The sequence below is a fragment of the Hyla sarda genome, unplaced genomic scaffold (genome assembly GCF_029499605.1).
Source record: "Hyla sarda isolate aHylSar1 unplaced genomic scaffold, aHylSar1.hap1 scaffold_546, whole genome shotgun sequence".
NCBI lineage: Eukaryota > Metazoa > Chordata > Amphibia > Anura > Hylidae > Hyla > Hyla sarda.
The window spans coordinates 57643-70376 of NW_026610557.1; the positions used below are offsets into that span (position 1 = coordinate 57643).

At 48.9% G+C, this 12734-nt stretch overlaps 4 non-coding genes and 1 pseudogene across 4 annotated transcripts; all 5 read left to right on the forward strand.

Annotated features, from left to right (window-relative positions):
- Positions 1–1000: 1000 nt before the first annotated feature.
- On the forward strand, positions 1001–1191 carry LOC130339621 (U2 spliceosomal RNA). Its single transcript, XR_008879953.1, has one exon. It is a non-coding gene; the product is annotated as a U2 spliceosomal RNA (small nuclear RNA).
- A 2085-nt stretch (positions 1192–3276) lies between these two features.
- LOC130339622 (U2 spliceosomal RNA) lies at positions 3277–3467 on the forward strand. Its single transcript, XR_008879954.1, has one exon. It is a non-coding gene; the product is annotated as a U2 spliceosomal RNA (small nuclear RNA).
- A 2098-nt stretch (positions 3468–5565) lies between these two features.
- LOC130339623 (U2 spliceosomal RNA) lies at positions 5566–5756 on the forward strand. The gene has a single exon (XR_008879955.1). It is a non-coding gene; the product is annotated as a U2 spliceosomal RNA (small nuclear RNA).
- A 2089-nt stretch (positions 5757–7845) lies between these two features.
- LOC130339624 (U2 spliceosomal RNA) lies at positions 7846–8036 on the forward strand. Its single transcript, XR_008879956.1, has one exon. It is a non-coding gene; the product is annotated as a U2 spliceosomal RNA (small nuclear RNA).
- Positions 8037–10129: 2093 nt separating this feature from the next.
- Positions 10130–10297, forward strand: LOC130339598 (U2 spliceosomal RNA; annotated as a pseudogene).
- The last annotated feature ends 2437 nt before the right edge of the window (positions 10298–12734 follow it).

The window sequence follows — 12734 nt, forward strand, 5'->3', positions numbered from 1 at the left end:
GTAAAAAAACGTGAAAAAAAAGTAAGAGGAAGAGAAGGGAAAAAAAGGTGGAAATGGGTTTAAAAGTGATTTCGGCGGAGAAATATATATATATATATATATATATATATATATATATATATATATATGCGCACACACACACATAGATATAAACGTATTCTCCGTTGAGATATTGCAGCCGCTGCTGTGTCCAGGCCCAGGAGCCTTAGCACTGTGCTGTGATGTCACTCAATACCACTGACATCACTAGGTGTAAACAACATCTCTCCTTTGCTGTGTATGTGACTATGGAGCTGTTTGGTGATGTCGTCTATTACGGCCTTCATAGAAGCAACAGGAGATTGTTGCATCCATCTTGAACCCTCAGAACTACAGTGCTATGATGTCACTCACTTCCACAGGCCTTGCAGAGTGTAAACAACAACAACCCAGCTTTGTTGTGTATGTAACCAAAGGGATTTGTGATGTCACCTAGAACCTTCACAGCAGCGACAGCTTTATGAGGAGCATCAGCACTGCTCTGCCTGAGCAGAACCATCACCGCCATAGGTTGTCAAATAACCCGGATTTAACCCACACAGGTAAGTCCAATGGGGTGCAGGCATGTCCTCTATGCTTACAGCTTCCCGTGGGTGTTGGTTTGATACCGTTTGGGGACAGCCAAGGAGGCATCTGCAGGCAACAAAGGTAGGTGTGTGCTTGTGTGTGTGTTTCCTATGCAGATCCTAAGCCCAGTGTCACATGCAAGTAGGAGGAGTAAGAAGGGTTCCTGGCAAATCCGGGTTATGGATTGCATTTAAAAAGGCCCCGTGGGAGTGCAATGGGCCCCTGTCTTGCTGCTTAGCAATAATGGTATGGGTTTAGGTTCTGCTGTGTGTACTGGTGGTTGACTGCCCCCCAGCCCAGAGTGTGCATGGAAAATTGTCTGGCAGCCTCCCTGACAGCAAGCAGTGATAGTGCCCATGAAGGGGACCTTGTTGGGCCCGCCCCTTTCACGGTTATCGCTTCTCGGCCTTTTGGCTAAGATCAAGTGTAGTATCTGTTCTTATCAGTTTAATATCTGATACGTCCCCTATCTGGGGACCATATATTAAATGGATTTTTGAGAACGGGGGCCGATTTCGAAGCTTGCTTCCGTCGCCCTATGCATTGACCCGATATGGCAGTATCTTCGGGTACAGTGCACCACCCCCTTACAGGGTTAAAAAGAAAGATTCCTACTTTCATTGCTACCTGCTTGCTGGCTAGCCAGCTAGCCAGCCCTGTGGGCCTTGCTGCTGCTGCAGCCAAAAAACAAAAGGTGGTGCTGCTGCTGCTTCTGCTGCTTCTGCTTGTGTCTGGCCCCTGTTGGAGCGTCCAGGCACAGGACTTCTGCTGCTGCTGACTAAATGGCCTCCTTAATTGGATCATTTGAGTAGCCAGCACACCTGTGCAGGTAGGGCATGACATGATAGGCAGCTGCCTTGATAGCGGGTGGGTGCTGAATGTTCCTAATTGACAAAATAAGATTAATGCTTATGAAGAAATATAAAATCTCATCCCTTCCCCAATATCGCGCCACACCCCTACCCCTTAATTCCCTGGTTGAACGTGATGGACATATGTCTTTTTTCGACCGTACTAACTATGTAACTATGTAACATAACATGGGGGGGGGGGGGGGGTGTCTCCTGGCTGTTCACACAGGTGTGTCATTGCTGTACATTGACCATGCATTGCTTCTGTGGTATTGCAAAGGCAAAGACAAATGCTTCCAGCCATCCATTGCACTAATGGATTGGTCATCAGCTGGCTGTCTATGTCCCGCATCAATATAGACCAAAGTACAGAGGGTTAGGCTATGCTATTGTGCACCTACCTGATGCATCAGAAGGTGCGAGGCCCTTGCTAAATTCTGTGCACAGACTTTGAGATCTATGCTTTAGACTGTATCTAAACCTGCTCCAACATGGACTGACATTCTGGCCTACTTTCAGCCGATGCGACTTGTCTGTCGCTGAACAGTCGCTTTTTATGTATTCAGCACCTATGTATAATGTTGTAAAAATGCTCTAGAAGCTAAAGTCGCAGAAATGTCACACATATTTGGCCTGCAACTTTCTGTGCGACAAATTCAGACAGGAAAAATCAGTATAAATCCTTAGAAAATTATCCCCCAGTGTCTGCATCTGCTGGCGGTATTGAATAAGCATTGCTGCACTGATGGGGTATGCATTAGACGAAAAAAAAGAAGAAAAAGAAGAAGAATACGCCCAGAAAAGAGGCGAAAAGGAGAAAAACGTAAAAAAACGTGAAAAAAAAGTAAGAGGAAGAGAAGGGAAAAAAAGGTGGAAATGGGTTTAAAAGTGATTTCGGCGGAGAAATATATATATATATATATATATATATATATATATATATATATGCGCACACACACACATAGATATAAACGTATTCTCCGTTGAGATATTGCAGCCGCTGCTGTGTCCAGGCCCAGGAGCCTTAGCACTGTGCTGTGATGTCACTCAATACCACTGACATCACTAGGTGTAAACAACATCTCTCCTTTGCTGTGTATGTGACTATGGAGCTGTTTGGTGATGTCGTCTATTACTGCCTTCATAGAAGCAACAGGAGATTGTTGCATCCATCTTGAACCCTCAGAACTACAGTGCTATGATGTCACTCACTTCCACAGGCCTTGCAGAGTGTAAACAACAACAACCCAGCTTTGTTGTGTATGTAACCAAAGGGATTTGTGATGTCACCTAGAACCTTCACAGCAGCGACAGCTTTATGAGGAGCATCAGCACTGCTCTGCCTGAGCAGAACCATCACCGCCATAGGTTGTCAAATAACCCGGATTTAACCCACACAGGTAAGTCCAATGGGGTGCAGGCATGTCCTCTATGCTTACAGCTTCCCGTGGGTGTTGGTTTGATACCGTTTGGGGACAGCCAAGGAGGCATCTGCAGGCAACAAAGGTAGGTGTGTGCTTGTGTGTGTGTTTCCTATGCAGATCCTAAGCCCAGTGTCACATGCAAGTAGGAGGAGTAAGAAGGGTTCCTGGCAAATCCGGGTTATGGATTGCATTTAAAAAGGCCCCGTGGGAGTGCAATGGGCCCCTGTCTTGCTGCTTAGCAATAATGGTATGGGTTTAGGTTCTGCTGTGTGTACTGGTGGTTGACTGCCCCCCAGCCCAGAGTGTGCATGGAAAATTGTCTGGCAGCCTCCCTGACAGCAAGCAGTGATAGTGCCCATGAAGGGGACCTTGTTGGGCCCGCCCCTTTCACGGTTATCGCTTCTCGGCCTTTTGGCTAAGATCAAGTGTAGTATCTGTTCTTATCAGTTTAATATCTGATACGTCCCCTATCTGGGGACCATATATTAAATGGATTTTTGAGAACGGGGGCCGATTTCGAAGCTTGCTTCCGTCGCCCTATGCATTGACCCGATATGGCAGTATCTTCGGGTACAGTGCACCACCCCCTTACAGGGTTAAAAAGAAAGATTCCTACTTTCATTGCTACCTGCTTGCTGGCTAGCCAGCTAGCCAGCCCTGTGGGCCTTGCTGCTGCTGCAGCCAAAAAACAAAAGGTGGTGCTGCTGCTGCTTCTGCTGCTTCTGCTTCTGCTTGTGTCTGGCCCCTGTTGGAGCGTCCAGGCACAGGACTTCTGCTGCTGCTGACTAAATGGCCTCCTTAATTGGATCATTTGAGTAGCCAGCACACCTGTGCAGGTAGGGCATGACATGATAGGCAGCTGCCTTGATAGCGGGTGGGTGCTGAATGTTCCTAATTGACAAAATAAGATTAATGCTTATGAAGAAATATAAAATCTCATCCCTTCCCCAATATCGCGCCACACCCCTACCCCTTAATTCCCTGGTTGAACGTGATGGACATATGTCTTTTTTCGACCGTACTAACTATGTAACTATGTAACATAACATGGGGGGGGGGGGGGGGGTCTCCTGGCTGTTCACACAGGTGTGTCATTGCTGTACATTGACCATGCATTGCTTCTGTGGTATTGCAAAGGCAAAGACAAATGCTTCCAGCCATCCATTGCACTAATGGATTGGTCATCAGCTGGCTGTCTATGTCCCGCATCAATATAGACCAAAGTACAGAGGGTTAGGCTATGCTATTGTGCACCTACCTGATGCATCAGAAGGTGCGAGGCCCTTGCTAAATTCTGTGCACAGACTTTGAGATCTATGCTTTAGACTGTATCTAAACCTGCTCCAACATGGACTGACATTCTGGCCTACTTTCAGCCGATGCGACTTGTCTGTCGCTGAACAGTCGCTTTTTATGTATTCAGCACCTATGTATAATGTTGTAAAAATGCTCTAGAAGCTAAAGTCGCAGAAATGTCACACATATTTGGCCTGCAACTTTCTGTGCGACAAATTCAGACAGGAAAAATCAGTATAAATCCTTAGAAAATTATCCCCCAGTGTCTCCATCTGCTGGCGGTATTGAATAAGCATTGCTGCACTGATGGGGTATGCATTAGACGAAAAAAAAGAAGAAAAAGAAGAATAATACGCCCAGAAAAGAGGCGAAAAGGAGAAAAACGTAAAAAAACGTGAAAAAAAAGTAAGAGGAAGAGAAGGGAAAAAAAGGTGGAAATGGGTTTAAAAGTGATTTCGGCGGAGAAATATATATATATATATATATATATATATATATATATATATATATATATATGCGCACACACACACATAGATATAAACGTATTCTCCGTTGAGATATTGCAGCCGCTGCTGTGTCCAGGCCCAGGAGCCTTAGCACTGTGCTGTGATGTCACTCAATACCACTGACATCACTAGGTGTAAACAACATCTCTCCTTTGCTGTGTATGTGACTATGGAGCTGTTTGGTGATGTCGTCTATTACGGCCTTCATAGAAGCAACAGGAGATTGTTGCATCCATCTTGAACCCTCAGAACTACAGTGCTATGATGTCACTCACTTCCACAGGCCTTGCAGAGTGTAAACAACAACAACCCAGCTTTGTTGTGTATGTAACCAAAGGGATTTGTGATGTCACCTAGAACCTTCACAGCAGCGACAGCTTTATGAGGAGCATCAGCACTGCTCTGCCTGAGCAGAACCATCACCGCCATAGGTTGTCAAATAACCCGGATTTAACCCACACAGGTAAGTCCAATGGGGTGCAGGCATGTCCTCTATGCTTACAGCTTCCCGTGGGTGTTGGTTTGATACCGTTTGGGGACAGCCAAGGAGGCATCTGCAGGCAACAAAGGTAGGTGTGTGCTTGTGTGTGTGTTTCCTATGCAGATCCTAAGCCCAGTGTCACATGCAAGTAGGAGGAGTAAGAAGGGTTCCTGGCAAATCCGGGTTATGGATTGCATTTAAAAAGGCCCCGTGGGAGTGCAATGGGCCCCTGTCTTGCTGCTTAGCAATAATGGTATGGGTTTAGGTTCTGCTGTGTGTACTGGTGGTTGACTGCCCCCCAGCCCAGAGTGTGCATGGAAAATTGTCTGGCAGCCTCCCTGACAGCAAGCAGTGATAGTGCCCATGAAGGGGACCTTGTTGGGCCCGCCCCTTTCACGGTTATCGCTTCTCGGCCTTTTGGCTAAGATCAAGTGTAGTATCTGTTCTTATCAGTTTAATATCTGATACGTCCCCTATCTGGGGACCATATATTAAATGGATTTTTGAGAACGGGGGCCGATTTCGAAGCTTGCTTCCGTCGCCCTATGCATTGACCCGATATGGCAGTATCTTCGGGTACAGTGCACCACCCCCTTACAGGGTTAAAAAGAAAGATTCCTACTTTCATTGCTACCTGCTTGCTGGCTAGCCAGCTAGCCAGCCCTGTGGGCCTTGCTGCTGCTGCAGCCAAAAAACAAAAGGTGGTGCTGCTGCTGCTTCTGCTGCTTCTGCTTCTGCTTGTGTCTGGCCCCTGTTGGAGCGTCCAGGCACAGGACTTCTGCTGCTGCTGACTAAATGGCCTCCTTAATTGGATCATTTGAGTAGCCAGCACACCTGTGCAGGTAGGGCATGACATGATAGGCAGCTGCCTTGATAGCGGGTGGGTGCTGAATGTTCCTAATTGACAAAATAAGATTAATGCTTATGAAGAAATATAAAATCTCATCCCTTCCCCAATATCGCGCCACACCCCTACCCCTTAATTCCCTGGTTGAACGTGATGGACATATGTCTTTTTTCGACCGTACTAACTATGTAACTATGTAACATAACATGGGGGGGGGGGGGGGGGGTCTCCTGGCTGTTCACACAGGTGTGTCATTGCTGTACATTGACCATGCATTGCTTCTGTGGTATTGCAAAGGCAAAGACAAATGCTTCCAGCCATCCATTGCACTAATGGATTGGTCATCAGCTGGCTGTCTATGTCCCGCATCAATATAGACCAAAGTACAGAGGGTTAGGCTATGCTATTGTGCACCTACCTGATGCATCAGAAGGTGCGAGGCCCTTGCTAAATTCTGTGCACAGACTTTGAGATCTATGCTTTAGACTGTATCTAAACCTGCTCCAACATGGACTGACATTCTGGCCTACTTTCAGCCGATGCGACTTTTCTGTCGCTGAACAGTCGCTTTTTATGTATTCAGCACCTATGTATAATGTTGTAAAAATGCTCTAGAAGCTAAAGTCGCAGAAATGTCACACATATTTGGCCTGCAACTTTCTGTGCGACAAATTCAGACAGGAAAAATCAGTATAAATCCTTAGAAAATTATCCCCCAGTGTCTCCATCTGCTGGCGGTATTGAATAAGCATTGCTGCACTGATGGGGTATGCATTAGACGAAAAAAAAGAAGAAAAAGAAGAATAATACGCCCAGAAAAGAGGCGAAAAGGAGAAAAACGTAAAAAAACGTGAAAAAAAAGTAAGAGGAAGAGAAGGGAAAAAAAGGTGGAAATGGGTTTAAAAGTGATTTCGGCGGAGAAATATATATATATATATATATATATATATATATATATATACGCGCACACACACACATATATATAAACGTATTCTCCGTTGAGATATTGCAGCCGCTGCTGTGTCCAGGCCCAGGAGCCTTAGCACTGTGCTGTGATGTCACTCAATACCACTGACATCACTAGGTGTAAACAACATCTCTCCTTTGCTGTGTATGTGACTATGGAGCTGTTTGGTGATGTCGTCTATTACGGCCTTCATAGAAGCAACAGGAGATTGTTGCATCCATCTTGAACCCTCAGAACTACAGTGCTATGATGTCACTCACTTCCACAGGCCTTGCAGAGTGTAAACAACAACAACCCAGCTTTGTTGTGTATGTAACCAAAGGGATTTGTGATGTCACCTAGAACCTTCACAGCAGCGACAGCTTTATGAGGAGCATCAGCACTGCTCTGCCTGAGCAGAACCATCACCGCCATAGGTTGTCAAATAACCCGGATTTAACCCACACAGGTAAGTCCAATGGGGTGCAGGCATGTCCTCTATGCTTACAGCTTCCCGTGGGTGTTGGTTTGATACCGTTTGGGGACAGCCAAGGAGGCATCTGCAGGCAACAAAGGTAGGTGTGTGCTTGTGTGTGTGTTTCCTATGCAGATCCTAAGCCCAGTGTCACATGCAAGTAGGAGGAGTAAGAAGGGTTCCTGGCAAATCCGGGTTATGGATTGCATTTAAAAAGGCCCCGTGGGAGTGCAATGGGCCCCTGTCTTGCTGCTTAGCAATAATGGTATGGGTTTAGGTTCTGCTGTGTGTACTGGTGGTTGACTGCCCCCCAGCCCAGAGTGTGCATGGAAAATTGTCTGGCAGCCTCCCTGACAGCAAGCAGTGATAGTGCCCATGAAGGGGACCTTGTTGGGCCCGCCCCTTTCACGGTTATCGCTTCTCGGCCTTTTGGCTAAGATCAAGTGTAGTATCTGTTCTTATCAGTTTAATATCTGATACGTCCCCTATCTGGGGACCATATATTAAATGGATTTTTGAGAACGGGGGCCGATTTCGAAGCTTGCTTCCGTCGCCCTATGCATTGACCCGATATGGCAGTATCTTCGGGTACAGTGCACCACCCCCTTACAGGGTTAAAAAGAAAGATTCCTACTTTCATTGCTACCTGCTTGCTGGCTAGCCAGCTAGCCAGCCCTGTGGGCCTTGCTGCTGCTGCAGCCAAAAAACAAAAGGTGGTGCTGCTGCTGCTTCTGCTGCTTCTGCTTCTGCTTGTGTCTGGCCCCTGTTGGAGCGTCCAGGCACAGGACTTCTGCTGCTGCTGACTAAATGGCCTCCTTAATTGGATCATTTGAGTAGCCAGCACACCTGTGCAGGTAGGGCATGACATGATAGGCAGCTGCCTTGATAGCGGGTGGGTGCTGAATGTTCCTAATTGACAAAATAAGATTAATGCTTATGAAGAAATATAAAATCTCATCCCTTCCCCAATATCGCGCCACACCCCTACCCCTTAATTCCCTGGTTGAACGTGATGGACATATGTCTTTTTTCGACCGTACTAACTATGTAACTATGTAACATAACATGGGGGGGGGGGGGGGGGGTCTCCTGGCTGTTCACACAGGTGTGTCATTGCTGTACATTGACCATGCATTGCTTCTGTGGTATTGCAAAGGCAAAGACAAATGCTTCCAGCCATCCATTGCACTAATGGATTGGTCATCAGCTGGCTGTCTATGTCCCGCATCAATATAGACCAAAGTACAGAGGGTTAGGCTATGCTATTGTGCACCTACCTGATGCATCAGAAGGTGCGAGGCCCTTGCTAAATTCTGTGCACAGACTTTGAGATCTATGCTTTAGACTGTATCTAAACCTGCTCCAACATGGACTGACATTCTGGCCTACTTTCAGCCGATGCGACTTTTCTGTCGCTGAACAGTCGCTTTTTATGTATTCAGCACCTATGTATAATGTTGTAAAAATGCTCTAGAAGCTAAAGTCGCAGAAATGTCACACATATTTGGCCTGCAACTTTCTGTGCGACAAATTCAGACAGGAAAAATCAGTATAAATCCTTAGAAAATTATCCCCCAGTGTCTCCATCTGCTGGCGGTATTGAATAAGCATTGCTGCACTGATGGGGTATGCATTAGACGAAAAAAAAGAAGAAAAAGAAGAATAATACGCCCAGAAAAGAGGCGAAAAGGAGAAAAACGTAAAAAAACGTGAAAAAAAAGTAAGAGGAAGAGAAGGGAAAAAAAGGTGGAAATGGGTTTAAAAGTGATTTCGGCGGAGAAATATATATATATATATATATATATATATATATATATATATATACGCGCACACACACACATATATATAAACGTATTCTCCGTTGAGATATTGCAGCCGCTGCTGTGTCCAGGCCCAGGAGCCTTAGCACTGTGCTGTGATGTCACTCAATACCACTGACATCACTAGGTGTAAACAACATCTCTCCTTTGCTGTGTATGTGACTATGGAGCTGTTTGGTGATGTCGTCTATTACGGCCTTCATAGAAGCAACAGGAGATTGTTGCATCCATCTTGAACCCTCAGAACTACAGTGCTATGATGTCACTCACTTCCACAGGCCTTGCAGAGTGTAAACAACAACAACCCAGCTTTGTTGTGTATGTAACCAAAGGGATTTGTGATGTCACCTAGAACCTTCACAGCAGCGACAGCTTTATGAGGAGCATCAGCACTGCTCTGCCTGAGCAGAACCATCACCGCCATAGGTTGTCAAATAACCCGGATTTAACCCACACAGGTAAGTCCAATGGGGTGCAGGCATGTCCTCTATGCTTACAGCTTCCCGTGGGTGTTGGTTTGATACCGTTTGGGGACAGCCAAGGAGGCATCTGCAGGCAACAAAGGTAGGTGTGTGCTTGTGTGTGTGTTTCCTATGCAGATCCTAAGCCCAGTGTCACATGCAAGTAGGAGGAGTAAGAAGGGTTCCTGGCAAATCCGGGTTATGGATTGCATTTAAAAAGGCCCCGTGGGAGTGCAATGGGCCCCTGTCTTGCTGCTTAGCAATAATGGTATGGGTTTAGGTTCTGCTGTGTGTACTGGTGGTTGACTGCCCCCCAGCCCAGAGTGTGCATGGAAAATTGTCTGGCAGCCTCCCTGACAGCAAGCAGTGATAGTGCCCATGAAGGGGACCTTGTTGGGCCCGCCCCTTTCACGGTTATCGCTTCTCGGCCTTTTGGCTAAGATCAAGTGTAGTATCTGTTCTTATCAGTTACTTACCTGGCAGGGGAGATACCATGATCGCTACGGTCTGAAGAACTCCAAGCATTGTGGTAGAGATTTTGCGTAGTACGATTGCAGTACTTTTCGTTCTTATTAGAACCGCATTTCTCTAGAGCATACCACCTGAAGATCGTCTCCTGCCTGCCTCGGAACATCTGAAGAAGGAGAAGATCTTGAAGACTGCAGCTCCGGAAGAAGCCGACGAAGAACCTGGAAGAAGGGAATCGGCGGTGAATTCCGGAACAGCGGCGAAGAGGAAGGCGGCGCAGAATCTTTTCGAAGAAACTCGCTGCCTCTGGAGAAGGATTTGCATAGCTCCTCCCACCGGGACCGGATCTGCATAGCTCCTCCCACCCGGGAAAGAAGACTTTGCGAAGCCTCTCTCCACAAGCAAGCAAGGAAGCGGAAAAGAGCCTGCTGGAAGAAGCCATGGCCTCAACCAGCAAGTCCACCCAGGAGGCTGCAGGGCAAGGCCTGGAGGTCCAGCCCCAACCACAGCAAGCTTCAACCTCCACCACGGCAAGGCAGAAGGGCGGCAGAATTCCTAACCTGGAAGCTCCAACCCTGGAGCCCTGGATGAGGCAGACTGTTGCCTTGAAGCTCAAGCCCGTGGACGGAAGGGTGCCGGACATGTCCCACGACGTGTTCTGCAAGAAGATGCTGGCGGATCAAGGCTTCCCCACGGCTGACACCCTGGGAATAGCAACCTTCTTTTCGGGAATCTTCTACATCACCTTTGCCACCATTGGGACCTGTAGAAGATACTGGGAGGTGGTGAAAGCGGCGAGTCCCGAATCCCCTTTCTCTCGCTTTGTGGGCAACTGCCTTATTCAAAGAGAGGAGAGGCGGGTGACGGTCTCAATGCGGAACCCACACACCCCAGGCACGGACATCTCGACCTTCCTGAAGCGCTTCTGCACCGTGGTGAGGGAGCCCACCCGCATCCTGAACTCACTCGGATACTGGACCTGCAAGTGGTCTGTGGTCGTCAGACTCAACAAGAACCCTGCTTCTCCAGACGGACTACAGCACCTGCCAACGACATTTTCCTTGGGCAACTCCACAGGACTTATCTTCTACCCGGACATGCCGCAGACCTGCAGGAGATGTGGCAAGATGGGCCACGAGGGCAAGGACTGTACGGAGGATGCCTGCAGGTATTGCCGTGTGACAGGTCACACGACCAAGGACTGCCCCAAGAGCAAGACCTGCAACCTCTGCGGACTGGCAGCCCACAGCTACAAGGACTGCCCCCAGAGGGAGAGAACATGGGCATCTGTGGCAGCGAGAGCACCGAAGCCAGCCCCAGCTCCGGAGCCAACACCACGGATGGCCAAGCCGACCAAGGAGGGTAAGAAGGCGAAAGCCACCACCCCTGCCCCGTCCCGCCCCTCCCCTGCACCTCCCGCCCCATCCCCTGCCCCTCCCGCCCCATCTCCTGCCCCATCCCGCCCCACCCCTGCCCCATCCCGTCCCACCCCTGCCCCATCCCGTCCCACCCCTGCCCCTCCTGCCCCATCCCGTCCCACCCCCGCCCCTCCTGCCCCATCCCGTCCCACCCCCACCCCTCCTGCCCCATCCCGCCCCACCCCTGCCCCCCGTACCCCACCCCGGCCCACCCCTGCCCCCCGTACCCCACCCCGGCCCACCCCTGCCCCGTCCTCCCCTGCCCGGCCCACCCCTGCCCCGTCCTCCCCTGCCCGGCCCACCCCTGCCCCGTCCTCCCCTGCCCGGGCACTCTCTCCTGCCCCCCGCCCCACCCAGCCTCCTTTCTCTCCTGGCCCAGCAGCACCTAACCCCCCTCCAGCTGCTGGTGCCCGCCCTTCGGAGGACTTTCCTGTGCTTCCTCCCCCAGGTACCATACAGAGGAAGAGGAAAGGAAGGGACAACGTATCAGAAGAGTCCCACAAAAGAAAGATAATCGAGACCTGCGAAACCCCTCAAGCTTCAGATGAGGAGGAGGAGATGGAGCAGGTCTGCGAGAGCCCTGAGGCTTCAGAAGGAGAGGAGGTGATGGAGCAGGCCCAAGTGGAGCAGGTCCAAGCAGAGCCAGTCCAAGCTCAATCTATGGAGGAGCTGCTGCAGGACCCAGAGGTTAAGAAAATCCTGGACACTCCGTCCAACACGGTCTACGACGAGTTCTTGGAAGGGCGCTACGAGAAGCCACACGAGCCGACAGGCGCCAGAGAAGAGGACCCGTCCGACCAGACTGGTAACTAGTATCAGAACTAACCTCTCTTTTTTTATTCCCATGGCTGATCTCAACATCTTCTGCATTAATGTGAGGAGTATTAGAGCTTGGTTTAGATTCCAGACTGTTCTTACGTTCTTAGATTCCCAGAGGTGTGATGTTTACATGTTGCAGGAATGTGCTTTGTCTGCTTCTAGGTCTTACAACCATCTGGCCAGGCAGTGGCCTCACGGCCCTTCCTACTGGTCTGGTGGGGGCGACAATAGGTCTGCGGGGGTGGCCATCCTGATCAGGGGAGGTAACTTTGCACTTGATTCCGTCCGGGAGCTCGTCTGTGGCAGACTTCTTGTC